This window comes from Miniopterus schreibersii (assembly GCF_964146895.1).
Source record: "Miniopterus schreibersii genome assembly, chromosome: 1".
Classification (NCBI taxonomy): domain Eukaryota; kingdom Metazoa; phylum Chordata; class Mammalia; order Chiroptera; family Miniopteridae; genus Miniopterus; species Miniopterus schreibersii.
In genome coordinates this window covers 162380418-162398706 of record NC_138101.1, presented here as the reverse complement: position 1 = coordinate 162398706, position 18289 = coordinate 162380418, and the positions used below count along the sequence as shown (strand labels likewise).

Genomic DNA, 18289 nt, shown 5'->3' with positions numbered 1-18289 from the left:
AATGGAAGAAGCTAGGGGGGAAGGTTCTATCACTGTGGCTCTGTCCTCTTCACTCCGCCACCCCACACAATTTACCACTGAATTGTGAAGGCCTTGGTTTCCTCATTTGTAATATGACAGATTTAGGTTTCTCTCAATATGCTGTGAGTCTATAAGAGGAACCAAAGAAACTACTAAAAGGAAAGTGGCTTCACGATGAGCCACCTTAATTTCCTTTAAAACCCCAATTTCAAAAGCCCCACTAGTGTTGGTTGTGTTAAGTTGACACCATATACAAAGTAAAATCTATTTCCTGAAACCAAACTAAATCATCAAAAGAGGCTCTAAGCTGAATTACAGCAGTAGAAACTCTCTTTTCCAATGTGATCAGGCCAGAAACCAGGTTAATCAAAATAAAGCAAGAAATCACAAAAAGATATACCTAAAAATTTTTATTTTTGCATAATATATATATACATTTGTTCACCCATCTTTTAACATAGGGGAAGGCCCTCTCTTTGAGTAAGGGTACACTGGTAAGAGCCTGACATCATCTTTCTTACATGAACCAGAACGTAATACAATGTCGAACATTTCTAATTCCTGATTCTTTAAAGTGGAATAAAAATGCAAATACTTACAGAGTGATATCAGAATAAAATTCTAAGAGTTTTATGATTTCTCCAATCTTAATACTCATCTAACTGGAGAGTAGTAATGTTTTTTAGTGACTTGAACTTGAGCCTTTCCACAGATTTTTAACTAGTGTTAACTAGTTAACTGGGGGGGGGGGGGGGGGAAGAAAACCACCTCATTTGCAGTCATATTTCATCAGTTTTTCTAATATTTAAATATATTACTTAATTACAACACCAGCTAAAACTGCACAAATGGTTTTGGGAACAAACTGGCTCTTGGTAAGCACATAATTCAACCAGTGGGTGCTCAAGTGAGTGGGCAAGGCAGAGAGCAGCCTCCTCGCTGTGTGTTCAGCATGCTATGGGCATTACTAAGTGTGTTTTACAGAAAGAACTGAAAACTGTTCATTACTCCTGGGAGTTCATTAAGAGGAGGGTGGTAAGGAGGGTGGTAGAGAGAGCTTCCACTGTGTTTCACTTTATTTCAGCTCCTAGTCTAAACAAACATCACAGGTGACAAGACAGGCCATCATCACACACCAGAATGTTGGTGCGCCCACCCCAACACACACACCAATTCTGAGCTTGGAGGGTAGAAGCAAGCATAATCTTCTCCTTTTCATTCACACTCTATTCCAATCCTCAGAAAGCAGGAAGACAAAAACCTAATGTCTCCCCAGTATATGGGAAGATCCAACACTGTCTTAAATAACACAGCACATGAGGCCAAAGAGGACACAAGGCTGAACTTACCAATTTTCCTCACTGAGTAATTCTGGGGAGAGGAACGCTGATGCTGTGGACTGAATTGTATGCCCCCCCAATTCATATGTTGAAAGCCTAACCCCCAAATGTAATTATGTTTAGAGATAGAGCTTTTAGGAGGTAACTAAGGTTAAATAAGGTCATATAAGTGGAGTCCTAATCAGACAGGACTGGTGGCCTTATAAGAAGTGGCATCCTCCCCTGCACTCCTGCACATACTGGCACCCTTATATTGGAATTCAAACCTCCAGAACTGTAAGAAAACAAATTTCCATTGTTTAAGCCACCCAGTCTGTAGTACTTTATTATGCAGCCCAAGCAGGCTGACAGCTAGTCAATATTTTCATCCTACTAAAAGGCTCAACTAAGTTTCAGCTGCTCCCGGACGCTCAGGTATGGAGACTCAAAACAGTATGATTGGAGTGCACAGTACACACACTCTGGTTTCCTTTCTTTCAGCTCTCTCCACAATGGAGCCCATTGATGACAACATTTAGAAACATATATCAAATGCAGACAGACCCCATAGCTAAAACTTGGTTGCAGTTGCCTGGAGGGCTCATCAGGCCAGCTGGAAATGCAACTCCAAAAGGTGCTCTCAAACACACGCACAATGAGTGGATATGAGGAAGAGAGGGAAGGAGGGCTGGATGGAAGAAAAACCACTCCTCTCACAACACTGTGTATTATTCTTCTGTTTTACATGTACTCATGCATTTAATAAACAATCCTAAAATTACAACAGATAGCAAACACACTCAAGTACAGGCAGGAGAAGTAACTTGTCCAAGGTCACAAAGAAAGTAGGTGGCAGAGCCAGGATCCTCTTCAATATACTTTCAAGGAAGGCAACTTACAAACACAGGTAAGATCCTAGTGTAGGGCATTTAACACACCAGGCTCAATTAGACATGAAAATGGTGTACTCACACAAAGAGCCCTGTTGCCCCAGATGCAATTATATTTCCCCTTCACATCAATCTGAACATTGCCTTGTAAGTAACAGTGGCCACAAAAAATCCCACCTGTATAGATGTAGATGTGACCAAAACTAACTCCATCTCTGTATCCTGGATTCGATTTCATTTTTTAAGTTTCATGTGACCTTTGACCAAACTCATTGTCCTTACTAAAGTATATCAAAGTTTTCTAGTTGAAGATTATCTGTGTTCCTTAAGATGTAGCCATAAATGTTTTTGTTAGTAATAGCCAGAATGGCATGACAACCGGGACAGACAACAAACTGATGATAGTATCAATTATAAACAATCACCTATCACAAGACCACCAAGAGAGATGACCCCTGGCACTACTGCATTAGCATCAGAGTTACATATAAAAAGAAGTACTGTAACAGTGGTCTGTTAGTGGGGAATAATCTGCATCCTGACCCAATCTTCCTATAAGTAAATTACCCTATCATAAATTCCGCTACATTCTGTGGAGTTGCTTGCTTGTTTTGTCAGTCCTAAGATACCTTCTCAATACAGTGGCCATTACACCCTTGCTCCACTGTGGGACACCACCCATTTGTTAAATAAAAAGGGGGAGGGAGGATGCTGACTATTCTTTTTCCCAATTCTCTGTAGAAATAAGTGATTCGCCTACCTTCAGGGGGGGAAAAAAAAACTAAATCTGGGCATTGTGCCAGCTTCCTCCCTCCTCTATTCCTATGCCATACTGTCTAACCACCTACCCTACCAGTAAGGAACTGACCCCTGCTTTGTGCTTTCAGAAGATAGAGCCCAGGACAGACACAGGCAAAGACTGTATCATAAGTTGCGGTGGGAAGACTCTCCTAATGACCAAGGGTGTGATACTGTTGCCAAATAAACAAGTCATTGGTAATCTGGAATCCTGATTCTTACCCCAAGTGGTGTTCATCAATTAGCTGTGTGACCATGGACAAGTCATTTAAGGGCAAGTCATTTAACCTTGACACATCTCCATTTTCTCTTATGTAAAATAAGCAAAAACCCCATGCTCACAGCACCAGTGGAGGATCAACACAGAAAACTAATGGGAAGAAACACTGGAGTTCTGACACATTTCTACACTAATGTTAGGACAGATGGGGGAGGTTGGAGGATAAGGAGCAGGAGCCAAGGCAGCAACAGCAGGACCCAGAAATACTGCCTTTCCTTTATTTTAATAATTCTTAAAACCCTCTACCAGTTTTTTAAAAACTGTTTCAGAAAGTGAAAGACAAGATTTTATTGGAAGGTGAAAAGAAAATTCTCAAATCCAAATGGCTTTCAGTACTCATTAAAAAGAAATCGCTCAATAATTTAACAGTATTCAGTACTGCTTCCTCTCTGGCACGGGGAGTCAATCATGTTCAACAAGGCTTATTTCTACCTTCCCAAGGTGAAATGTCTCAAGCAAAGGAAATGGAAAGAGAGGGGGCCCCTCAACTACACCACAAATCTCCCAAACTCAGAGGGCAAGAACCTGCCTCTTTCATAATTTTTGGTTCTAACTCAAAAACAGCAAAATCAGAACTAGGGATTGAGAAAAGAAACTGGAGCCCAGCACAAAAAATCTCTGACACATACATAGAGCCCTCTCCAGAGACCAACTGTGATGATATCTGACCCCCACCCAGTTCACCACAGCAGAGAGAAAACCACACACAGTAATGTGAATTGTGCACCACGCTGTCTTACAGTAAACACAAGTTCATCAAGATACAAGGAGATTATAGGTTTAAAATGAGAACACAAAAAAACAAGGAACATGAAGAAAAACAAGGGTTGTCATTTGTGTTCTGAAAACACCAGGGAGGCACAAGGAAGTGGGTGGGGAAAAGATAATCCTATGGGCAAGAATATCTCCTTCCCTCTCATCTTGCCCATCTGCTAAGCCTAATTACACTACCACAACTGGAATCTTTTATTTGTGGCTTGTGGTTTAAATCAAGAAGCCATATAAAATGTAGCACAGGGAGGAACATTAAAGAGGACCTAATCCAACCCATTTTACAGGTAAGAAAACTGACGTCCAGAGAGGACAAGGCCATACAGCTTAATGGTGGCAGGTCTTCCAACTCGTAGAACAGAGATCCTTTCAAGTCCCCACTGCCAATCCTGACAGTCACTGAAATGGGACTCTGAACTAAAGGAATGACGGGAGAGGGAGGTGATGTACAGACGAAGGAATGGGGTTCTCAAACTGCCACACACTAAACAGAAATGGGCCATGACTGCATGCCAAACACCAGCCAGCTAACTGTCACCAACCTGAGCCTTGCCCTCGCCTGGCAGAGCAAGGCTGCTCTAGGTGGCAGGCCCTATCTCTGCCAGGAGGGAGCATAGAGGGAGAAGCAGAGGTTGACAACCAATCATTGTGCAGGAAGGAGAGAAAGGGTCCCAGTGCAGGTGGTTCTTCTCACCAGAGAGCCCAAGGAGTTGTAAAGTTCTTTCTCCCCTGTGGCATATGGCAAGGAGGATTGCTCCTGGGACAGGAAGAGGAAAGGAAAGCCAGAAAGACTCAGGCTAAGAGGTTAACAGCACTCAGAGACTAAGGCTGCAACCCCTTGATTCACATCCTATACCACTCCCCATTTGTGAGATCTTTGGCAAGTTACCGCCCTTTCTTGTCCTCAGTTTCCACATCCATTAAAAAAGTATATGGGGAGGACGAGGAGAGAGAGGGGAGAGTTGTCTAAATATCCTAAGATCCAAGCCTGTCAATGTGACAGCCAGCTGAGGAGGTGCAGAATAAGGCTGAGGCGTGTTCAGCTGAGGGGCTGAGGAGCTTCAACAGGCAGTGGAGGAAATGTGAGGAAAAAAAGAGAACTGGCACAGTGAACCCGTAGACAGCTGAGGATGCAGGGAGGGGGTGGAAGAGTGGTTACAGAATAGTAAGAAAAGAAAGGAGAATGGTCCTGAAGGAGAATGACAGAGAAGGCCAAAGGCACAACTAACCAACTTCTAGACTGAACCCTAGGCTAGCCCATCTGTGTTATAGAGATTGCAGATCTGCCACCTCTATATCCTCCCATGCCTCACTCCTGCAGGCCACTCTGGGAAGGGCTGGTCAACTAACTGGGCAATAAAATTCCAGGATTATGTATATAGGCTCTGTAAAAGGAGCCAGATGCAGAAGAACACATACTATGTTCCATCTATATAAAATTCAAAGAAAGGGAAAACTAATCTACACAACTATAAAGTAGGAAAAGGATCACCTTTTGTGGGGAAAGGTAGTAATTAGAAGGGGGTATGTGACGGTTAATTTTATGTGTCAATCTGGCTGAGCCACAGTGCCGATATAGTCAAACATTATTCTGGATGTTTCTATGAAAGTATGTCTCTTTTGAGGGGGATGTGAAATTATTCAAATTGGTAGACTCAGTAAAGCAGATTACCCTCCATAGTGTGAGTGGGTCTCATCCAATAATTTGAAGGCCTTAATAAAATAAAGACTGACCTCCCTGAAGAAGAGGAACTTTGCCAACAGGTTGCCTTTGGACTCAAACTACAACTCTTCCATGGGTCTCCAACCTGCCGGCCTAACCTGGAGATTTTGGACTTACCCAGGCTTCCACAATCACATAAGCCAATTCTTATAAAAGTCCCAGTCAGTATCTATCTGTCTCCTCTCTCAATCTCAATTTCTTTATGGATGGATGGATAAATGGATGGATGGATGTAGATAGACTGATCTTAGATGCGGTGTTCTGATATCTTTTAATTCTTTTTTTCCCCTTTATGTATTTCAGTTTGGATAATTTCTATTGACCTATGTACAGGGTCACTGATTCCTTAGTTCTGTTTAGTCTGATGAGCCTGCTGACCTTTGATATCACGTGTTTTGTTTTTAATTTCTAGAATTTCCACTTGAATCTATTTTTAGTTTGCATCTCTTCTAAAATTCATTTGTTCATCAATGTTATCTACCTTTAACATATTAAGCACGACTATTTTAAAGCCCCTGTCCTATAATTCCAACAGCTGAGTCATCCTTTGGTCTGGTTCTCTTGATTGTCTTCTCTCTTGATAATAGGTTGTTTTTCTCCCCTCTCTCGCTTGATTTTTGTACTTTGTAATTTTTTACTGAATGCTGGACATTATTACAGAAGAACAAAGACTGAAGTAAATCATCTTTATGCTGGGTAATGGGCATACTCTTCTGTCATGCTGTTAGTATGTGTTAGGCTATTGGTTAGGAGTTGAGCTGGGTTTAGGTTTTCTTGTTAATGTTCGCACACCACAGGCTGAAAATTTCTCAGGCAGTGAGTTTTATCTTGTGCTAAGAGTAGAGCCTGAGCTGCATAGTTTTTTTTCTCAGTGTTCCTACTCTTCCTTCAGCTTTAAACTATTCCTTAATGCCTGGTCACAGAGTGGTGTCTTTCTCCATGCTCTTGTCCCTCCTCCACAGGTAAACTGAAATTACATTTATTTGGTACTAGGCTTGTAGTAGGAATAGGTAGATGGTTGTAGGTTCTCTATAGTCCTTGTCCCGCCTCAGTCTTAAGCAGGCCCTGTGAGCATGAATTTCCCTTCTCTCCATGGCAGCCAAACTCTACCTCGTATCTGTGGCAATTCTTGGGCAGGAGAAAGTTTCCTATACCTCCTCCAGCAATAGTAGACCTTTGTAGCATCTGCTTGTTGGTGTTGAGCCCACTTTTGGGCTTATTTTCTTAAGCAGCTGTGGGAATCCATGCTTCAGTGCAGCCATTCTCTTGCATGGTTCAAAATGTACTTCATTGAATTTAGCAGATTTATTTTTTTCCTTTTCCTTTATGCAGGCTGCTCACACGTCAGCCACCTACTCTTCTCTGCCTGCTGACAGATGTGTAGGTGAGAAGAGTCTCACAGCCACTGTTCTTGAAAGCAGCCCCCAGACCCACTTCCAGGGCCAGAGACATATACAGGAAATCAGCTGCTTCTGGGTCAGTACAGAGCTGGTTTTTCACAATGGCACATGAAACTACTAGAAAGTAGAAAAACATGCATGTGGCTGCCAGAAGTCTGTGCTTGGGAAATAGGTGTGAAGGCTTTGGAAGTCAGAAGACCTGGATTCAATTTTGATAGTTACTTGCTCTGTGAACTTGTAGGAGTCACTTCCCCTCAATTTTTCTCATAGGTAAAATAGGGGTATTAAACTAAGTGGTCTTTAAGGTCCTCTTCAGTGCTATAATTCTCTAATCCTAATATCAGATTCCTCCTGTAATATTCCAAAGAGAGAACTCTGTAGCTAAGTACCATACATTTCTGCAAGCTAATAGTTAGCTTCCCATGTTGTATGGTTTGAGGCCCTAGTCATCACTTTTTGTCCATATATAAACCCCACTGACAGTTAACTCATCCTCACTGCATTTTCCTTTGAGACTAAATCGATTACTTCATCTTCCCAGATATTCTCTGAGAATGCATGCATTTCAACACGAGAAGGCCCTCAGTGAAGCGAAAGGAATACAGGTTAAGGCAATGATGTGATGACCAATAAAAGGTGGTTATAGAGATTAAATGAGAGTGTAATGTAAAAAACAAGTTAGAATCATTTAAAGTGCTAAACAAATATTTAATATTGTTATTCTACTGTCAGCTAATTATTAGTTAATAACATTTGATAGTACCTACCATTGATTTATTACATACCTGCTCTGTGCCAGGTATTCTGCTAAATGTAGATAAGCTCCTTTAATCTCCTAACACCACCAAGATGTGACTACCACTTTTAGCCCCATTTTACTGATGAAATTCCTACATTTTCATGCAATAAATAAGTAATCTGAAAAAAATGTACAAATTAGTTAAATACTACACCTTTATTGCCTTTAATTGATTTCATCACCACTCCCAAAAAAGACTATGGAATAAAGACTGTCCCACAGTTCCCCTAATTCTCACAAGGTACCCATGACACAGATGGCGCTGTAGTTCAGGATATGCTCAAGTAATCAGAGTAAGTTTTGTAGGGAAATGAGACCTGAACTGGTCTAGAATAATACATAAAATTTAGATAGACATCAAGTTATAATCTTGTACAGCTGAAAATTATGTTATTAACCAAAGTTACCCCAAAAAGTTTAAATTTTTTTAAATTTTTGCTAGCAAAAAGGAAAAGGGGCATTCTAACAAGGTCCACTCTGTAGACAATGGTATACAACTAGGATTAAAATATTATAAGCAAAGAATAAGTGTTGGGGGAATAAAACAAAAGTAAAGGAAAAAAATGAGAGTTAAGATAGATGTTTATCTTTAATTTCACTTTAAATCAAGTGGCTTCCAAGCCAATGAACAAATGTTTTTAAAAGTAAAAAAACAACAACAAAAAACTGGTTTAATTAAAAAAAGACAAATGAGAATCATATATTCCTAGCCTTAAAAATAAAAATCAACTTACCCCTTGGAATCAAACAGGCTTCTGAAATCATATAAATTACCTTCCCACGGCATGTTTCCGCAGACAGACTCACTGAAAAACACACACATACACACACACACACACAGAAGAACCTCTGGAGTGATAAGACTACCCACTCACATAGACTCCTCTTAAATATTGAACAACATCCTGAATCAGAGAGAGGGGTATCATATTGTTGCTTGAAAGAACCAACAGCCTATGGTTCCTTCTGCCCCAGTGGGCATATTTTGTTTCATATCAGCCATCTATGAATTAATTCCTAAAGGATCAGACTTCCCAGAAATACAAAAAGGAAAAGTAATCAAGTCTGGAGGGAGAGGGGGGAAAAAAGATCAGAAGATAGAGGACAAAAATGGAATATCACATTTATTTGACGGGCAAAGAGGGACATAATGGTCTGGTAAAGAATGAAATTTAGATATAGTTAAGAAGTGAGCTTCCTAAATGCCACCCATTAACTCATTTAATCCTCACAACATTAAAAAATAGGTATGTTATGCCCTGGCTGGTGTGGCTCAATTGGTTGGGTGTCATCCCATGCACTGAAAGGTTGCTGGGGGGGAGGGGGTTGGGTTTTTTTTATATTTTTATTGATTTCAGAGAGAGGAAGGGAGAGAGAGAGAGATAGGAACATCAATAATGAGAGAGTCATTGATTGGCTACCTCCTGCTAGCCCCCTGCTGGGGATAGAGCCAGAAACCTGGGCATGTGCCCTGACTGGGAATCAAACCCAGACCTCCTGGATCATAGGTGATGCTAAACCACTGAGCCATGCCAGCTGGGCAGGTTGCTGATTTGATTCCCAGTCAGGGCACATGCCCGGGTTGTAGGCTCGATCCCTGGTAGGCAGCAGGATGCAGTCGACTGATGTTTCACTCTCATTGATGTTTCTCTCTCTCCCTCTCTCCTTTTCCCTTCCTCTCTCTCTAAAAATAAATTTTAAAATCTTTTCTAAAAAGTCCAGCTGGCGTTGCTCAGTGGTTGAGTATCGACTCATGAATCAGGAGGTCACAGTTCAATTCCCGGTCAGGGCACATGCCTGGGTTTCGGGCTCAATCCCCAGTAGCAGCATCAAGGAGGCAGCTGATCTATGATTCTCTCTCATCATTGGTATTTCCATCTCTCCCTTCCTCTCTCTGAAATCAATAAAAACATATTAAAAAATATTTTTTAAAAATAGGTATGTTGTTCCCATTTTACAGATATGTAAATGGAGGCCAGGAGCAATTAAGTAATTTACCCAAGGTTAGGACTGGAACTCCAAAGCTTGATCTTTTCTCCACACCTTGCTGGAGACCTCATGTTCTTCAAATAAATCCCCCACCAGCTCAACCCTAAAACCAGGTATTTACCCATTAGTGACTTATTCTTTTGAGGTAAAGGACTGTGTTCTGCTAAAAGGTCAAAGTCCTTGTAAGGACAACAAATTAAATCTACCCAAAGAACTCCCTTCAGAGGAACATCCAAGGCTGACATATTTTGATTGGGGTAGAAAGGGAAGAGACAGGACACTGCCCAGGTAAAACACACTTGTAGAAGCAGTAATAATTCTGGTGGCCATAAAAAACCAGGCACTACTGAGGGAGGGAAGGATAGAGAGGATAAGCAGGGAGTGTTGAAAGGAAGAAAGAACCAAGGAAAACCCAGAGAGAAAATACAATAAATGTGTGGTGACGATCAGAAAAACAAAGGGAGTCTTGGGTCTGGTGGTAGCCACAGAATGAGAATGGCTTGCTATTCCTGAAATAACAAGCTGGTGGACTGTAGTCTTAGAAAGATATGTATTTGACCCCACCCATTCCCTGTTCTTGAGAACATAACATGTTAGAAACACCTTATGTAATAATGGTCCCTACTGCTCTGTGAATCAAAGATGCAGGTTGTTCTTCAATAAAAGAGGAGGTAGAGGACCCAATGTGACTATAATCTTAGACCTCATAACCCAAAACCACGAGAACAATCAAGTTCCCAGGACAAAAAGATCAACAGCCAGTAAGTACCCAGAAGCATAGCTAAAGACAGGAAAATGTAGTCAGAAGAATCACAGCACTCAAAACCTCTCCAATTCTAGTCCATATTGAGGAATTTTAATTCCCCAAAACTGTTACCTCCCTTAAATATAAAACCATGTTTCTCCCTTCTTCTTACCCAAAGTACACACAAGAGGGGTGAGCAAACCTCATCTCTGGGGAAAATCCCATTCCCTAGATCACTTTGTAGCAATGCTCAGGGAATCCTGATCTCAGGATTGGGGCTAGAAATCCACAGAAGTGCTCACTTGGGCAACTCAGCTCCTTAATCTAGTGTGTGGAAAACTAGTCAGGCCCTCAAATTAAAAGCAGTTGGCTTCCCTGGCCAGTGTTGCTCAGTGGTTAGAGCGCTGGTCCTAGGACTGAAGGGTCACGGATCTGAGTCCCAGTCAAGGGCGTGTACCTGAGTTGCAGGTTCAATCCCCTGCCCCAGTCAGAGTGCATGCAGCAGGCAACCAATCGATGTGTCTCTCACATCAATGTTTCTCTTACTCTCTTTCTCTTTCCCCCTCCCTCCCTTCCTTCCACTCCATCTAAAAGTAATGGAAAAATATCCTCGAAAGAGGATTAAAAAAAAAAAATAGCAGCCCGGCAGGTGTGGCTCAGTGGTTGAGTGTTGACCTAGGATCCAGGAGATCGGGGTTCGATTCCTGGTCAGGGCACATGCCCAGGTTGCGGGCTCGATCCCCAGTTGGGGGCATGCAGGAGGCAGCCGATTAATAACTCTCTCTTCACTGATGTTTCTCTCTCTCTCCCCCTCTCCCTTCCTCTCTCTGAAATCAATAAAGACATTAAAAAATAAAAATTAAAAAAAAATAGCAGTTGACTTGGTTGGGTCAAAACCTACCTAGTAGAAGTAACATCACGAACCAGAGAAAACAAAATATAATTAAAACCAAAACTGATAGTGCTTGCTTCTGTCTTCTGAAAGACTAAGTGTTTGTGCTAACCAACCCCCTCATAGCAGATGCTACCAGAGGACCAGAAGGCTTGCACATAGTTAAGAAGGGCTTGCTCCTGAGCCTTGGCATAGACAGAAGCAGGCCTGAGCAGCAGCACATAGAGTTAGAGCCGGAGAGCTAAATTATGTTGCAGAATAAAATGGGAGAAGCTTGTTTTAGAAGTAGCTCTGAGGTAGTGAGATAGGAAGAAAAGGATGCACCATGGCCAAGTGGCAAAGGTCATTTAAGACTGAAAATACCTAATACTAGATTATAAGTTGTCTTTATTGCTATAATAATTCTCCCCACCCAGACCTTCAATCCAATCTGCCATGCACACAAATAGCTTTGTGTATATTTTGTTCTTACTGTTGTTTGGTGGAAACTAGGGAAAGGGGGTAAAACTCAAGCTGGTTCAACACACAGCAAAAAGAAGAGAAAAACCACAGAAAGGGAAACGTGAATCCCACAGAAGCAGAAGTAGCCATGAGAATGTAAACCTCTAAAACTGCTCCAAACTAGAGAATGACAAGGGATAGGGAACTTGAGCAGACATCTGGCTTACACCCATTTATGCCTACAGCTGTGGAAATGCAATGCAGATTATAGAACATCCACTGTGTGACGCACTATCTATGCCGGCGGCTAGGAAGGTGCAGATGAGGAAGACAAGGTCCCTACCCTCACCAGGCAATCTTAGTTTGTGTGCAACAGACAGGGAGACAGGGAGATAGAGATGAAAGAGAGAAACAAGTACAGCAATAACTGCAGGGTCAGGTAGATAATAATGCTGAAAGTGAGGTTGGCACAGTGGGCTATGGGAACAGAAAAAAGACCCCAATTCCATCTAAGATGAGGAAGGAAAAGTGAAAGTCAGAATATGTAACGCCCAAGTTTAGACCTGAAGGATATCAGTTTTTGCAGCAGAGAGAAAAGCACCCAGGCTTGGACATCAGCATGAACAAAAAGGTACTGAAAGTTACAAGCAGTTCCAAGTGGCCAGAAAGTAGATACATCCAGAATAGAGCCCAGTTGAGGCTGGAGGGTAAGTTGGGCTACACCATGAAGGACGCAGTACATCATACCAAGAAATTAGGTTTTGATGAGATATTGGTCAGAGTACAAACTTGCAGTTAGAACATAAACAGGTAGGTTCTGGAGATCTAATGCACAGCACAGTGATTACAGTCAACAATACTGAATTATATACTTCAAAGTTGCTATGAGACTAGATCTTAAATGTTTTCACCCAAAAGAGAAATTATAATTATATGACATGATACGAGGCATTAGCTAATACTATGGTGGTAATCATACTGCAATACATAAATGTGTCAAGTCAACATTGTACACCTTAAATTCACACAATTTTTATATCAATTACATCTCAATAAAAAATAAATTAGCCCTGGCTGGCGTGGTCCAGTGCTTAGAGCGTCGGCCCACACACTGAAGGGTTGCGGGTCCGATTCCCGGTCAAGGGCACAAACATGGGTTGCAGGTTCAATCCCCAGCCCTGGTTAGATAGAGCACATGCAGGAGGCAACCAATGAATGTTTCTCTCTGTCTCTCTCACTCTCTCTCTCCTCTGTCTCCCCACCCCCTCTTCCATCTCTCTGAAAAGCAATGGAAAAAATATCCTTGGGTGAGGATTAATTTAAAAAAATTTTTTTTAATTAAAATCTTAAGTAAAAAAAAAAAAAGATGGTCATAGCACACCAGCCTAAAATGCCTCAGGATGGTCAGCAGCCTGACATCTTAGCTTCTAAAAATATCATATTTGTTTTAATATAGGGGTGGGCAAAAGTAGGTTTACAATTGTTCATATGGAAAACAATACAATGATAAATAAATAATACAAGAATAAACTCTTGTGTTTCACATATAACTGTAAACTTACTTTTGCCCAGCCCTGTATTTAAACATCTAAAATACATTGAAGATATCACAATTTGACTAGGATGCAATTTAAGCATGCAGTTTTGGGGTCAAATCACCCATCACGTGCTTGTGCAAGGTAGATATTTGGGTAAGTGAGAAAATTCTTATTTGAAGCCTTCATAGAAATGGAGTCAAGAGGTGCACAACTCAGGAGAGACTGGCTTCCTTGAGACAAAGAGTGTATAGAAATCTGAAGTCTAAAAACTACTGAGCTCAGCTTTCCAGATCCTTGGAAGCACACTGAGGACTTCTCTTTTAGATAGTTAACCTCTCATTACCTATTACCTGGTCCATGGAAATAACCCTGAACTTGAAGTCAAGAGGTCTGGAACCCTCCATCAACTCTGCTGGTACCTGGTCATCTAACCTTGAACATCCCTCATCTGCATTAAATGGAAGCACACTGCTTCCCAAATTGTCATTTTTATACTCAATATGTTCCTGTTAATTTTTATATTTTTTCATATCATGCTATTTTACTAATGGATTTTTTGTAAATATATGATAGATTGTACATTAAAAAAAACAATGGAGTTAAGGTCTGCTATCGTCATTAAGTCTTCCATGTTATATACCTATTAAGCCTATATCCTAGCTGCAAAAATATACATAGGGCCACTTGCACATAATTCATACCATACCTAATGATAACCTCATAAACTATTTTTCCCACCATTAAAGCACACATTTAACTTTGAAAGGCACTGCCAGAATGCCTTTGAAAAAAATCCCACTGCAGATGAAGTCTCATCAGTTGCTGTTTTCCTACTGCATACTTTATGAATTGCCTCATCATAATTAAGTCCAGTCACTGGAATTAATTACTCCAGATGATTCAGAAATTGGTCTTCTCGATTCTTCTGAAATTTGTTGAGATCATTCCACAAAATCAGGGGAAGGTGTATGAATAAAGCAAAAACTGTCTTTGAAATACTGGGAAAATAAATAAAAATGGAAGCCCACTCTTGGTCCTCTATCACAGGGACTGTTATGAACACCTGGAAAGAGAATGGGTGAGAATGTATTCTAAAACAGATAAACAGGTAAACACACTGAAGATATACTTTCCTTTAAAAAAAAAAAAAAAAAAAAAAGCCTTTCTTATAACTCATTCTTGGTTAGAAAAGAATGTGATTGTGGATGACACCTCACATTAACTGTGAGTTCTCAAAGAGCATTAAGGAACATACCAGTGATGAAGATTACAAACAAAATCTACCAAGATAATACTCCATTGCATATTAAATGAGTTTATTAAACATGAACTGTGGAGGAAAAACAAGAAAACTGCAAAACCAGAATTATTAAGTGTCTGTTGGACGTTGGTCACTTTGGGTCAAAATTCTACAGGCTCTGCATGGCATTCAAAAGGGATGCATGGTCTTGTAGCAGCAGATAAAAAGATTTGTCCACCAAGCTCTTCCTCTTCACTTCTCCCCACCCACTTCCTTTTCTTCCAAAGGAGAAGGGCTCTCATTTATATACTGGTTTGCCACATCCTGCCTCTGAAGCTATTTCCTAGGAGTTGCTTGGGCTATTCTCAGGAGCTTTAACACTTTCATGCCCCTAGACCAGCGATTTTTAACCGGTGTGCCACAAGAATTTTAAAAACATGCAATATCTGACTACTTAGTCAGGGGCACTGACCTCTTTTCCCTTAGACTGTCAAATAAAAAAATGACAAGACCCAACACAATAGCCATCTGGTGTGAATGCCCTGTCTTGAAACATAAATATATAGATCATATAACAGAAATGCATCATATTGGTCATGTTGCATAATAAGGTTGCATCTGATTGGTTAATTCCTGGTTCCAGAAATCCTTATATACAAGTATAGGCACCTAATTTTTTAAAAAGTCACTTTGAAGCAAAAAGGATAGATTTTTTTTTTCTTTTTTTTTTTTTTTTTTTGGTAAACCACTCAAAATTGCACCTATTTTTTTCTTTGTCAGATTGGTAAAAAATATATTTTTTTGGTGTGCTACAGAATTTCAGTAATTAATTTATATGTGCCATGAGATGAAAAAGGTTGAAAATCGCTGCCCTGGACCATTAGTATATTTATGACATCCCTACCCACCATACTTATACCGTCTAGTAACTAGGCTTTCTCTATTTGACCAGATAATACTTCCAACTTCCTTCATGCCAAGCACTGAATTAAGTACTTTACCTACAACAGAATCAGGTAGAAGTCACATCTCTTGGTACTATCTGGAAGTCCAACTAGCCCAGCTTTTGCTTAATCGGTAAAAAAAAAAAAAAAAAAATTTATATATATATATATCTAGAGAGAGAGAGAGAGAGTGAGAGAGAGAAATGATTCAAGACGAGTTATCAAGGAAATCAATGCACGATATTGTATATGATATCAGTGAAAATCCAATACAGGCATACCTTGTTTTATTGCACCTCACTTTACTGCACTTCACAGATGTTGCTTTTTTTACAAATTGAAGGCAAGACCCCCCACCAGCAAAAAAGATTATGACTCCCTTTATTGCAATACTTACTTTATTGTGGTTGAAGAGAACCAAACCCACTACATCTCTGAGGTATGCTTATAGAACAAATCTGTCCCACATGAGCTCTGTAAACTAACACCAGCATTCATTCATTCCACAATTACAAACAACCATGCAAGGCATAGACTAGAGATAGGGCATTAAAGACTGAATTCTTGATCTCCAGAAGATCTCCAGGGTAGGTGGTGAAACACAACAGATATGTATCACGATCACCATACACATACACTCACAAGTGGTTTGTCTCCTGAGTAGTTCATGGACAGTTCCACTGGAGTTTTTCCAAGGAAGACCACACAAAGTTTCATGATCAAGATAGTATCTGACTTTAACCTTAAAGGAGAGGTACACTCCCAAACTGGCAACAAACTTGAAGGAGAAACCCCAAATGAAATGTAAATAGTCATGGGTAACATTTTATTGAGTGCTTGCAGTGAGTGATTTAGGTGTTATGTCGAAGACCTTTAAACCTTAAAACAACCCTACAAGTTAGGTATTATCACCCTCATATTTACTAATGAGGAAGCTAGGTATGAGAGACGTTTAGTAATGAGCCAGACTGACACAGCTTGTTTAGAGGTTAAGCCAGGACTCCAACCTCAGCTGTTTGCCTCCATGGACCCCTCCTGTAAGACTGAGAGCCAGAAGAGAGTTTGTATATGTGGGGAGCTGGTCATAATACTAGAAGAGGAGCAGGGCATAATTAGCTACTCTTTTCCCCTTTAAGAAATTTGAGATCTTTGTATTCAAGAAAGAAAAGGAAGATTTTTTTTAAATCAAGAAATCAGTAAACACTGACCATTTTACTATCTGTGAAATCCTGTACAAAGAATTATCATCTGCTCTGTTACAACTGGACTTCCTGCTACAGACACCACCCCAGTGCAAGTTAATCGGGCCCCTCTGGCTGGTCAGGCATGTGTGTTCCTCCCAAAAGTTCCCACCTGAAAAAAGAGTGCACCCACTCCCAATAGCGGAGGACCAGAGAACAGTCCATGGCACACCAGTTGCTGAGCTCCCAAGTCTCCCCAAGTCCATTAGCTAGAGAATGCAGAACACTGAAGCTTCTATGGCAAATGAGAAGTATTATTTTTTTCAAGCTTCAAACTTGGGCCTATTGTTACATTTTAATAATCTACAGCAGTCTGGAGACGTGCCTTATTTGAAACATCAAAATCTGTTGTTTTTTTATAGCCAAAGGTATACGCTGTTAATGTTTTTTCTTAACAATACTTTTTCTCTCCCTCTACATATACTTATTAGCCTTCCCTCTTTTTCTTTTTTCCCCCTAAAATTTAAATCCTATCAGTCAAATCCACACAGGGTTACCCTTAGGCTGCAGCTGACTGTACAGAAACATGTCAAGACTTTAATGACCCTTATCAAAGATATATCAAAGACAGGCTGTGAGGGTTAGCAGAAAATCAATTCACTCTGTGCTCGTGGCAACGAGCAACTGAATAAAACAAACAAAAAAAGAACAACTGGTCACCTTTATTCATTTTAAACTGAACACATATATTCTCCCTTTTTTGTAAGACAGATCAAAGGGCAGGCAATAGGGCAGGGCAGAAAACAGGAGCCTAAAGAGAAGTCAGGGGCCCTGCACCTCAATCCAGCCTTCACTATCCACTTAACACTGAGGAAACTGCCTAGCCTCTCTGGGTCTTAATCTCTTTGTGATACTTCCAGCAGGCTGAACTATCAAGTTCTTTTCCATCCGTAGCATATAAGGATAGACAGGCAGTTATATTCAGGGGAGAAGGAATGAAAGGTGTTGGTGGTAAAAATGATGATTAACATAATGTAATGCTATCCTGGGTCCAGAAATAGCCTGGCTTAGTGCTACATTCACCTATCAGCCTAGATTTATTGGGAAGGGGGGGTATAGGAGGACTGGTGGGTGAGAATCACAGCCACCTACAGTGAAATTAAACTCTGTTCCCAAATGAGTTCTGCTGAAGTGTGATTTATCCAGAGTGTTAAACAACTACCAGCAGCATGAAACTGTGTTACTGAAATTGTGTTACTGCACAAGCTTAACTTTTCTCTAAATGTGATTTGCAGAGAGGATGCAGAGCTGAGAATCC

At 40.6% G+C, this 18289-nt stretch overlaps 1 protein-coding gene across 3 annotated transcripts in view; it reads right to left on the bottom strand.

The window, feature by feature from the left end:
* MAP2K1 (mitogen-activated protein kinase kinase 1) overlaps positions 1-18289 on the bottom strand; it is a 72006-nt gene that overhangs the window by 35839 nt on the left and 17878 nt on the right. The gene's annotated exons all lie outside the window — the stretch shown is intronic.